The following is an 11906-nucleotide window of genomic DNA, read 5'->3' as shown; positions in this document are numbered from 1 at the left end:
CACTGACACTTAGTAGCTGAGTATGCAATGACAAGCCATTTAACCTCTAAGTGTTCTAGACAGCTCTCTAAGGCTATAAATTACAGAAAAGTTGCTGATCTGCATTCATAGAGGAAGCCTCCATTCCAGTAGGTCTCTCCACTGATGAAATTATAGGTCCATATATCCTCTCCAATTCATTAACCAGCCCAGTTTAATAAGTAGGATGAAAAGTTTTTATAAAATGAATATTATCATTTTAAAATACATATGAAGATGGTATCATGATTAATAAAATTCAAATTTATTTGTGTTCATTATTAATAAGTTTTTGATTCTATATTTTCTCAATTAACTGATAAAAAATACAATTACTGTTCCATGGGTATCTATGAACATTTTTGACATTTGAAGGAATAATGCTGGAAAAAGTTAGAAACTGTAGGTCTAGAATATCACCAAAATCTCAGAAAAGAAACAAAAATGAAATTATGTTCAGGTACTGTGTATTAAATACAATGTACTTTTACTAGGTACAGGGTAATGTCATAAAACAAGGTCTGTTTGGAGTATAGAAAAAGAGCAAAGAGTAATCATCTGTCAGTGTAACTCTAGCACCCCCTAGGGGAAAGACTGCCCTTACCCAACAATTTAAGTCTTCTAGTTTACTTGGTGGAGGTCCATCCTTCCTAATTCCCTGGTCCCTTGATTAGGGAGCACAGGAGATCTAGGTCTAATAAACTTCTGTTCTGCTCTTCATCCACATTCTCCTTGAGCCAGTTTTAAATTGAGCTAATTATTGATGAAAAATTCCCAGTGCTAAAGTTCCAGACATTTAAACTCTGTCCAAATGACTCTGGTTGAACCCAGTAGCAAAGTAAATATTATAAGGCAATCTATTTTGGCTTGGTGTCTTTCAATAAGAGGTGTTAAAGAGGAAAAGACTTGTTCAGATAGCTCCTCTAAGAGAGAGGGAAGTATCAGAAATGATAGCTTTGTGCCACTATGACCCAAAAATCATCCAAGTGCCATGAATCTGGCTCTTTAGGCATGAAGCAACATTCTGATCTAAATTTTCTTTCTCAAAGAGATTTTTCTACCAAAAAGAGAATGCATTGTTCGATAACATAGGTATTCTGGTCCAGTTGATAGTTGTATTTCTCAGTATAAATTAATAAACTGACATATTTTGTCAATCATTTCACAGATTCATATATGCTTACAATTAGAAGGTGTGTCACTGGCCATCTAGCACAACCTATACTTGAAAAAGGTATACATTCTGCAGTATACCTGATAATGTGTCATGTATGATTGAAGAAATTCAATGAAACGGTAAAGTCTCACAGTCTTAAAAAGCCAATTCATCAGATGGCAGAGTAAAGACAGGGAGCAGGGAGACTCATGTAAGCTCTCCCTCATACCCCTCTAAATACCCCTAAAATAACTCTAAACAAATTCGAGAGCAGCAGAACCAACAAAAATGTAGAGTAAAACAAATTTCCAGCCCAAGATAACTTGGGAAATCAACAGGACAGATTTGTTGTACCAGGGTGAAAGAGGAGCACAGTCTAGAGCACATTGTGCCAGAATAGACTGAGCCCCAGCAAAACTGGAGCAAGCCTTGAGGTGAATGGATAATTGGCAGCTGTGGTGGTTTCCAGACTGTTCAGTCCACAGATACCAAAGACAACTTGGAAGGTCAGCCGAAAAAATCTATCACACCTGGGTGAGAATGGAGCGAAGTCCAGCACAGGACACACCTGTACAGTGCTTACCACAACAAACTAGAAGCAGTCCTTGAGAGTGACTGACTCAGCAGCAATAGTAGCTGGTTCTAGAGTTCTGAGACCACAGATGGTAAGGGGGTTGAACAACTGGTGAGAAGGAGATTACAGGGTTTTTTTTTTGCTAGCACTGAAGCAGGACTCTATTGCTTTGTCCACACACAGATCTCATTCCTGAGTGGCAGTCCCAGGATGAGGAGTAGCACTAGCACAGGAAAATTGGAAGCAGCAGTGAAGAGAGGATGCTCCTCACAGTGCTAGAGTATAAGATACTGCTTGTGGACACTCACAGACCAGAGAACAGGCCAGGAGAAAAGCAAACACCTCTCCTTAGATCATATGACTTAGGAAGAACTGAAAACTTACAGGTCCCTAGATTATCTCTGAAAACAGTTACATAAAACCCCTGAAGCTTGGGACAGTGTACACTCTACCCTGGAAGCAGAGCTCTACTTTCACAAAGAGTTAAAAGTCAAGTAATAGGCTGGGAAAATGAGCAAACAATGGAAAAAAATCTATTGAAAGTTACTATGGTGACAAGTAAGATCAAAACACACACTCCAAAGAAGACAACAAAGTGAGTTCCTAAATCCAAAGCCTCTGAGAAAACTGTTAATTGGTCTCATGTCTTGGAAGAGCTAAAAAAAATGGCAAAAATTGGAAAGAGAAAAAAAAGTGATACAAGAAAATCCTGGAAATGAGTTAACTACTTGGTAAAGGAGAACCCCCAAAATATTGACGAAAATAACACCTTAAAACCAGAGTAGGCCAAATTGTAAAGGAGGTCCAAAGAAACATTGAGGAGAAGAATGCCTTTTAAAAGCAGAATTGGTCAAATGGAAGAGAAGTTCCAAAAGCTGACTAAAGAAAATAATTCCTTAAAAATTAAAATGGAGTAAATAGAAGCTAATGACTTTATGAGAAATCAAGAAACAATAAAACAAAACCCAAAAATGGGGTAAAAAGACATTTTGAAATATTTCATTGGAGAAACAACCAATATGAAAAATAGATCCAGGAGAAATAATTTTAAAGTTATTGGACTAATGGACAGCCATGACAAAAAAAGACCCTAGACTTTATCTTTCATGACATAATGAAGGAAAATGCCCTGATGTTCCAGAACTCGAGGGTAAAATAAAATTGAAAGAATCCACTGATCACCTCCTGAAAAAGATCCCAAAATGAAAATGCCCAGGAATAATATACCCAAATTCCAGAGTTCCCAGGTCAAGGATTAAATATAGAAAGCAGCCAGAAAGAAAAAATTCAAGCATTGTGGAGGAAAGGTCAGGTTAATGTGAGATCTGATAGCTTCTATATTATATTAACTAGAATTTGTCCTTTTAATTAGTCTGAATTTGCCTCTTTACAACTTATATTCGTGAATCTATTTAAATCTCCTAGAGTGAAGTACAGAAAACCTAATATCTCTTCCATATGACAATTCTTTAAATAATCTAATTCAACAATCATGTCCCCTCTAAGCCTTCTCTTTTATAGTCTATCTCATCTTCCTAAAATCAATCTTCATTTGACATGAACTTGAAGCCCTCCATCACAGAATGCCCTAGTTCCCCCACTCTGAATGTGTTCCAGCTTTTAAAAGTCCTTCCCAAATTATGGTATCAAATTATGGAGGTATCTAGGTTACTCAGTAGATAGAGTATACTGGTATTGGACTCAAAGATACTTAATTTCAAATACAGCCTCAGGATCTTACTAGCTATATAATCTTGGGCAAGTCACTTGACTTATATTTGTCTTAATCCACTGGAGAAAGAAATATCAAACTATTCCAGTATTTTTGTCAATAAAACCCAATGGATGATACTGGAATGTGTTGCATAGGATCACAAAGGGTTGAAAACAAATGCACAATAACAGCAAACTGAATGAAATACTTCTTAATCCATGCTATAAACTATATCAGTCAATAATAATTTGTTAAGTGCAGCTATGTGGTAGGCACTGATATGTGAAGAAAAAAATTAAATATCTTCTCTCCTCAAGGAGCTTATATTTTATTGGAGCAATATACAAAATAATTTGGGCACAAGGTGATGAAAATCTGGGAGCATCAGCAAATGTCTTATGTAGGAGGTGGTTTTTGATTGATCTCTGCAATAAAGTAGGAATTCCAAAGGTGTGGAAGGTAGAAGGAATACATTTAAGATATTTAAGATATACGTGGTTGTTTATGCAGGGGCATAAATTTGAGACACCGAATGACATTTAAGGCATTTTGGTTAGACACAAGAATGTGTGAATGAGAAATATAAATAGTCTAGAAAGGTAAATTGGAATTAGATTACGAAGAGCTTAAAATATCAAGGAAGTTTGTATTTGGTCCTAAAGGAATGAGGAGTCACTGGATTTTATTGAGCAGAGAATGCAGTATGTAGTCATATCTGTGCTTTGGATTATAGGTGAAAGATGAATTGGAGTAACAAGAGATGAGTCAGAGAGATTGTTATAGGATGCTATGGAAGTAGTCTCTTCAAGATCAAGAGATAATGATGGCCTGGACTGGGATTATGGCAATTTCAGTAAACAAAATGAGCAAAATGGGATGGTGGAGAAATGTTTTGGAGACAAAAATCAATAAGACTCAACAACTTATTAGTTATGTAGGATGAGGAAGAGTAAAGACTTGAGAATGGTTTTGAGATTAGGAACTTAAGTGACTGGAAAGATGGTGGTTTCTTTGACAGAAACAGAGAATTTCAAATAATTTTTTGTTGGGAGAAGACATTTAGTTCTGCTTTGGATTTGTTTGGATGTCTAATAGGCAGTTAGCAATGCAGGACTGGATATAAGGTAAGAGATTAAAACCATATACATAGATATGTGAGTCATCTGTATAGAGATAATGATAAAGTATATATTCCTTTTGACAAGGCCCACATTATTTGGCTCCAGCAAAACTCCTTCCCTTATCTTAATAATAAAAACATATTTGGTAAAATCACATCCATATGTTTTTCTTTGAGCCTATGGAAAAGAAAGGAAAGACTGTCAATCAACCCAATACCCAGACCAGCACTACTATATTATTCTGATCTTTCTTTTTTATTTTTTTAAGGTGGGGGAAAGAAAGAAACATTTATTCCAATAAATAAATCCATCAAGGTGGGGCCATTCAAAGGTTAGTTGGTAAGGGTAATAAGATCTTCTACTACATTGTCCACATGTTCCCACAAACTCTATTCTGCTGCTGCCTGTGAGACTTCCTTCTTCATCATTATTAGTTACAGATATTCCTTTTTTTTAAGCAATCAGGGTTAAGTAACTTGCTCAAGGTTACACAGCCAGTTATTTTTGTGTGGGTGCTGAGCATCTGAGGCCGGAACCGATCCCAGGTCTCCCAATGCTGGGGCCAGCACTCTTACTCGCTGCTCCGCCTGGCTGCCCCTCAGATCTTCCTTCTTGATTGTAAGTTTTTCCAGTTCCTTCTCTCACTCCTTTGGCCTTCTGCCCCCGGAACTGCTGCTCTCCAATCACTGACACTGCCATCTCCAGGTTGGAACTCTGGATCTCCTTCTCTTCTGCATAGTCAGTCACTCACTCCAGGTCAGCCGTGCCACTGTCATGTTTCCATGACTTCGGTGGCTGCTTTGTCTCCAGCTCCAGTTCTACATCACCCTCAGTCATGGTCTTGTCCCTTAATCTTTCTTATCTAGGAGGCTGACTCATTCTATTAATATCTCAAGACCCTAGCAACTACTACCTCATTTGTGAAGCTTTCTATAACCATGTCTTCTTGAAATGACAAGGGATCACTTTCTGTTCTCGTATCTCTTATAGCAAAAATTTCTCATTTGTTCTTATCTAACTCTCCTTTGTATAGTAGCTATTTTTTAAACATGCATTTACCTCTATATTTGATTACAAACTCTTTGGCAAGGGTTCATAATGCATTTATCTTTCTATTCTTAGCACCTATCACACTAACCCTCTTTGATTTCATTGGTATAGGGAATTCCTACAGAGGAAGTTCTATTTACACATTCAGATAAGTACCTCCTTTGTCAATTAGTGACTTGGTGAGTTTACTGGGACACTTAAGAAATTCAATGACTTAACTAAAGTTACACAACAAGTATAAATCAAAAGCACAAATTAATCACCCATTTAAAATTTTTATTTATTTATTTTTAGTTCTCAACATTCATTTCCACAAGATTTTGAGTTACAATTTTTTCTCTCCCTGTCTTTCTTTTACTCCCCACCCTAAAATAGCAAGCCTACTGAATACACCTTCCCCCAATCTGTTTTCATTTGTTGGCTCCCCCATCAGCCCCCATAACTTTCTAGTAGGGCAAGATGTATTTCTATACCCCTGTGCCTGTATATCTTATTTCCCAGTTGCATGTAAAAAAACATTTTTAGACATTTGTGTTTAAAACTTTGAGTTCCAGATTTTTTCCGTTCTTCCCTCCTCACCCACCCCCACTGGGAAGATAAGCAATTCAATATAGATTGTACATGTGTAGTTACCCAAATAATTTCCATAGTAGTTATATTGTGAAAGACTAATCATATTTCCCTTCATCCTATCCTACTCCCCACTTATTTTATTTTCTCCTTTGACCCTATCCCTTTTCAAAAAGGTTTGCTTCTAACTACCCTCTCCCCCAATCTGTCCTCCCTTCTATCATACTTCTATTTTACTGTAGGTTAAGATACCCAATTGAGTGTGTATGTTATTCCCTCCTTAAGCCAAACTCAATGAGAATAAGGTTGTCCCATTCCCTTTCACCTCCCTGCTCTTCTCCTCCATTGCAACAGTTTTCTCTTGCCTCTTTTATATGAGATAATTTACCTTAATCCCTTCTTTTCTCCTTTTCCCAATAAATTCCTCTCTCACCTCTTACTTTAATTTTTTAGATATCATCCCTTCATATTCAACTCATCCTGTGCCCTCTGTCTAAGTATACATGAAAAATATATGCCTACACTCACATATATATTTATATACACATACACCCTCCTATACATACATATATGTATACATATATATATATATATATATATATTCCCTTCAACTATCCTCATACTGAGAAAAGTCTTATAAGTTACAATTATCATTTTTCCATTTAGGAATGAAAATAGTTCAGCTTTAATAAGTTCCTTATGATTTCTTTTTCCTGTTTAGCTTCTCATAGTTCTCTTGTTTCTTGTATTTGAAAGTCAAAATTTCTGTTCAGCTCTGCTTTTTTCATCAAGAATGCGTGAAAATACTCTATTTCATTCAATGACTATATTTTCCCCTGTAGCATTATACTTAGTTTTGCTGGGAAGGTGATTCTTGGTTTTAGTCCTACCTCCTTTGACTTCTGGAATATCATGTTCCAAGCCTTTAGATCCCTTAATGTAGAAGTTGCTAGGTCTTGTGTTATCCTGATCATGTTTCCACAATACTCAAATTGTTTCTTCCTGACTGCTTGCAGTATTTTCTCCTTGACCTCAGAACTCTAGAGTTATTTTAATATTAATTAATTAATATTAATATTCCTGGGAGTTTTCTTTTGGGGATGTTTTTCAAGAGATGATCAGTGAATTCTTTCCATTTCTATTTTGCCCTGTGATTCTAGAATGTCCGGGCAATTTTGCTTGATAATTTCTTGAAAGATGGCATCTAGGCTCTTTGTTTTATCATGGCTTTCCGGCATTCCAATAATTTTTAAATTATCTCTCCTAGATCTATTTGCCAGGTCAGTGGCTTTTCTAATGAAATATTTTACATTGCCTTCTATTTTTTCATTTGTTAGGTTCTATTGTATAGTATCTTGATCTCTCATAGAGTCATTATCTTCTAATTGCTACAATCTAAATTTGAAGAAGTTATTGCCTTCAGTGAGTTTTTGAAATTCCTTTTCCATCTGGCCATATCAGTTCTTTAACGCATTCTTCTCCTCATTGGCTTTTTGGGACTTTTTTTTTTTTGCCCTTGGAGTTAGTCTATTTTTTTAAGGTGTTATTTTCTTCAGGATTTTTTGGGTCTCCTTTAGCAGGCTGTTGACTTGCTTTTCATGATTTTCTTGCATAATTCTCATTTCCCTTCCCAATATTTCCTCCACTTCTCTTACTTGATTTTCAAAATCGTTCTTGAGCTCCTCCATGGCCTGTAATCAATTCATATTTTTCTTGGAGGCTTTTGATGCAGGAGTTCTGACTTCTCTGTCTTCCTCCCACTCCATGCCTTAATCCTTTTTGTCTCCAAAAAAGGATTCTATGGTCTGTTTGTGCTTCCTCCGCTTGCTCATATTGCCAGCCAATTACTTGACTTTTGAGCTCTTTACCATGGTAGAACTCTGCTTCCTGAATGTAGAGAGCTTTGTCCCAAATTGCTGGGATTTTTGTAGCTTCTGGAGCTATTAGGAGGGAATCCTATCTACATTACAGCCCCCACAAGCTCTGGTACCTGGCCACACACCCCAGGACAACCACCCAAGACTGTGATCCAGATCCAAGCAGATTAAAGAAAGAGTGATTACCCTCTGGATGTTTTCTTGGTCCCCCTACAATCTGCAGGCCAGGAACTCCTGAGACAGCCACATGGCACAGCCACCACATCTCTGCTGCTTCTCACCCCAGGCAGACTGCAGTCTTCCTTTCCCCCATCCACCAGTTCCTACAGAGTTCTACACTGACCTTTGACTTTGTCTTTGGTGTTTATGGATTGAGAAGTCTGGAAACTTCCACAGCTGCTGGTGATTCACTCTCCTGACGTCTACTCTAGCAGATGCTGGTCAGGGTCACCCTGAAGCCAGAACCACAGCTCACAAGGGACTGTACTTGGCTCCTAGATTAGTGTGATAGACACTTCCTTTCCACCTTCCAGGCTGCCTTCAGTGGGAGATTTATTTCTATCTGTCTCTTTGTGGGTTCTATATCTCTAAATTTTGTTTAGAGACATTTTTTTACATTATTGGAAGTGATTGGAGTGGGAGCTGATGCCAATTTTGTGCTTCTACTCTGCCATCTTAGCTCTGTCCCCAATCACCCATTTTTTTTTAACTCTACACATAAGCTTTTTCTCTACTCTACCATGTTGCCCCTTGCCTTACATATAGTAGGTACATAATAATTTGTTGAACTCTACTGCATTTATATAAAATAACCAGTCATATTAAAAATGATTTCTTACCTAAGTAATATCCAACTATTACTCTCTCCTTTGAAACAAAATGAATCTAAATTTATGGTATTTTAATGATTGCTATTTAAATTTTTAAGTGTACCAAGGTCCAAGGAGTATAATGATTTTTCAAAATAGAAGTATAATTTGAATGAAAATTAAAATTAAATTTTCTAATTAACATCCGAAATAGAGTCCAGGAAGAAAATGCAATAAACCCTTGATTAACTGGAGCCCAGTTAACAAAATCTTCAATTAATCAGAATGCTTTTCTTGCCCTGAATTTAAAGGACAAAATGGCAAATCACAAGACAAAATCAGTTAAAAAAGAAACTTCTTAATGGTATATATAGGAAGTACTCTGTTCCTACTAAATGTGTTAGATTCCTAAATGATGTTGAGATCTTGATCCTAAGGTTTTCCAAGAACCTCAGTCATTAGATAATACTGTAATTATATTCAGTATACTCTACTTCATAAGGCAGGAGAGTAGGCTAACATATTCTAAATGATTTTCAATTGAAAGGATCAAAATACTCTATTCTAGACAGAGCATCAGTGGTTTATTAAGGGAGAAAAGTGATTAGATTGTGCAACATCCTCCCTGAATTTCTAATATCATGTCAGGTAGTAATGATGTTTCCTATAATGTTGGAAGCCCACTCTACAGCACTCTGGAGAAGGTAGAAGAATGGGCAAGCACTAGTAAATTGGATAAGAAGTAGGAAGAATAAGTGGGAGGTGGGCTTTCAGAAATGAGAGGAGGGAGTGCCTGGTCAGGGAAAATGAATGTTTGGCTGGGGACTGGGTAGGACCAGGTTTGAAAAGGAAGGCCAGGAGGTAGCCAGGATCAGGATAGGCACTTGGTAAATGCTTATTAATTGATTAATTGATTACAAATATACCTATTTATAGTAAACAAATAAGGTTAAACACAGAAGTTGATAGAGCTCCTTTGAAGTCAGGGGTTATAATCATGTTAATTCATCAGTCTCTCCAGTTGCATCTAGCTTCTCTCTTCCCTCTCTGGATGAAGGAGATGATCTATTCTGACCATGTAGAATCCTTCTTCAAAGTTATTTGATTATAGAAAAAAGTGACATTTTAAAGAGTCTTGAGTCAAGGTTTTACTTGTTCTAGTCCTAAAAAAATCACTAAGAATCTTTTATACTTTTGATGTCAGGGACCATGTCATATATAATTTGTATCTCCTCGACTACCTAACAGTACTCTATGAACCACAGGTATTTAATAAATGTCTGTTATCCTATATTGTAAAAGGCAAAATTACTCAAATTATTTTGTCCCTGAATCTTTTTAAAAGAAAAAAATGGAAAAGTTAGGTTTGTATGTATGTATGATGTATATTTTATATGTATGTGTTCATGTGTATGATGTTTTTTTACTTTGCCAATACTGTGTAATAGTGCTGGTAGATAAATTTAAACAGTTCAATCTTAGATCCAGATTATAAAATATCTCAGGTACTATTTAGTTTATAATCTTCCATATCCAGAGGCTAGTCATTTCACAATTTAACAAAAGTTTTTGATTCTCAAAACATATATAACATACTTTATGCTATATTGGTTGAAGAATTTCATATTTTTTGTCAAATTAAAAAATCAATACCCTCTTACTATGCAATAGACATACCATTAATCCAAAGATTGGGTTCTCTGTGAAATTGACTTTCTATGCATCCTTTTCCTTACCAACTCATTGCAATGCCTCTGAAATCCATAGGTTCCCAATTTATGGTATTCTAAAAGAAGACTTGTGTAGGGCACACAGCAATTGAAAATTAATTAAGTAGGAGAGCAGAGTGAAGAAAAGCCATCAAGGGAAGGTGAAGGTTAATCTGAATCCGTAAAATACCAGGTGATTTATTAAAGATTATGTCTACAAGCCAGGATAACAGGTTATGTGTACTTAAGAAATGTCCATCAGGGTACCTTCCCCTGTCCAATCACCAATTTATTGAAAGAAGTTCAGGAATGACAGGGCATAAAGAAAGATAACAAAACAATGAAATAAAAATCTAGAGCCCTTGGCCAAAGAAATCTATATAATAGTAAGCCAAAAAATGAATGAGAATTTGTTGTGTGTATGTGTAGGAATCTTAAGTTAACTTTTATGAATATGTACTTTAAATCTTCTAAAGTACATTACAAAATCTGTGCAATAACTTTGTGAGATAGGTTTTAGAAATAATACCTTCATTTTACAGATTAAAAAGCTATCACTCCGATTTATCCAAGGTCAAAAGAGAAGTAGGATGCAGTAATAGATTTCAAACTGAGGTCTTCCTACTAATCTATCCACTACATCAAACAAGTTTTTATTGGGAGGAGGACAGAAAATAAATGCTTGCTAATTTAAAAATTTTAAAGCATTGAAAATAAAGCTTTTCTGAGGAAAATAAATGCCATGAGTGGAAACAGGAAAGGTAGAAGACTTTGGGTTTTCTTTAATGAGGAAAGGAGTAGCCTATACCATGATCTATTTGATATTATCACCTTGAGGAACATGCCAAACTATCCAAACCATTTGGTATAAGTTTGGGGACCCAATCACCTCTAAGAAGAGACTGCTATTGTAAAAGTTATGTGGTGCTATGTAGACCAATTGGTCAACAAATGTCTTCGTTGATTTACATACTCTTATCTAGTTTTATGGATGTTTCTTCCATGAGCTTCTCAGGAGGAACTGGCCAGTTTTTACATAAAAAATCATAAGAAAAGGCAAAACATCATAGTATAAACTCAGATATAATAGTCTGGGTCACTAGAAGAAACTCTTTTGGTAGTTTGAAGCAAACTTCAATACTATCCAAAGAAAGGAAAGAAGATGGCTCCTAGAATGTCTTCAGAAGAAAAGTATTTACAGGCATTTAGTGAACACTTTCTTCTTCCTTTTATTTTTCCTCTTGCCTCTCCTGTCCATGACTTGTTGCTATGCATAGGTCATGAACTTCTCATAAATAAGTCTTCTGA

General features: G+C 36.1%; 1 pseudogene; it reads right to left on the bottom strand.

Annotated features, from left to right (window-relative positions):
* Positions 1-4825: 4825 nt before the first annotated feature.
* Positions 4826-5420, bottom strand: LOC138147656 (huntingtin-interacting protein K-like; annotated as a pseudogene).
* Between the last annotated feature and the right edge of the window lie 6486 nt (positions 5421-11906).

The sequence above is a fragment of the Petaurus breviceps genome, unplaced genomic scaffold (assembly GCF_028583685.1).
Source record: "Petaurus breviceps papuanus isolate PSGF00001 unplaced genomic scaffold, PetGlider_PUasm1.0 90804, whole genome shotgun sequence".
Taxonomy (NCBI): domain Eukaryota; kingdom Metazoa; phylum Chordata; class Mammalia; order Diprotodontia; family Petauridae; genus Petaurus; species Petaurus breviceps.
The sequence above is the reverse complement of the archived record's forward strand: the minus strand, read 5'-3'. Positions and strand labels throughout refer to the sequence as shown.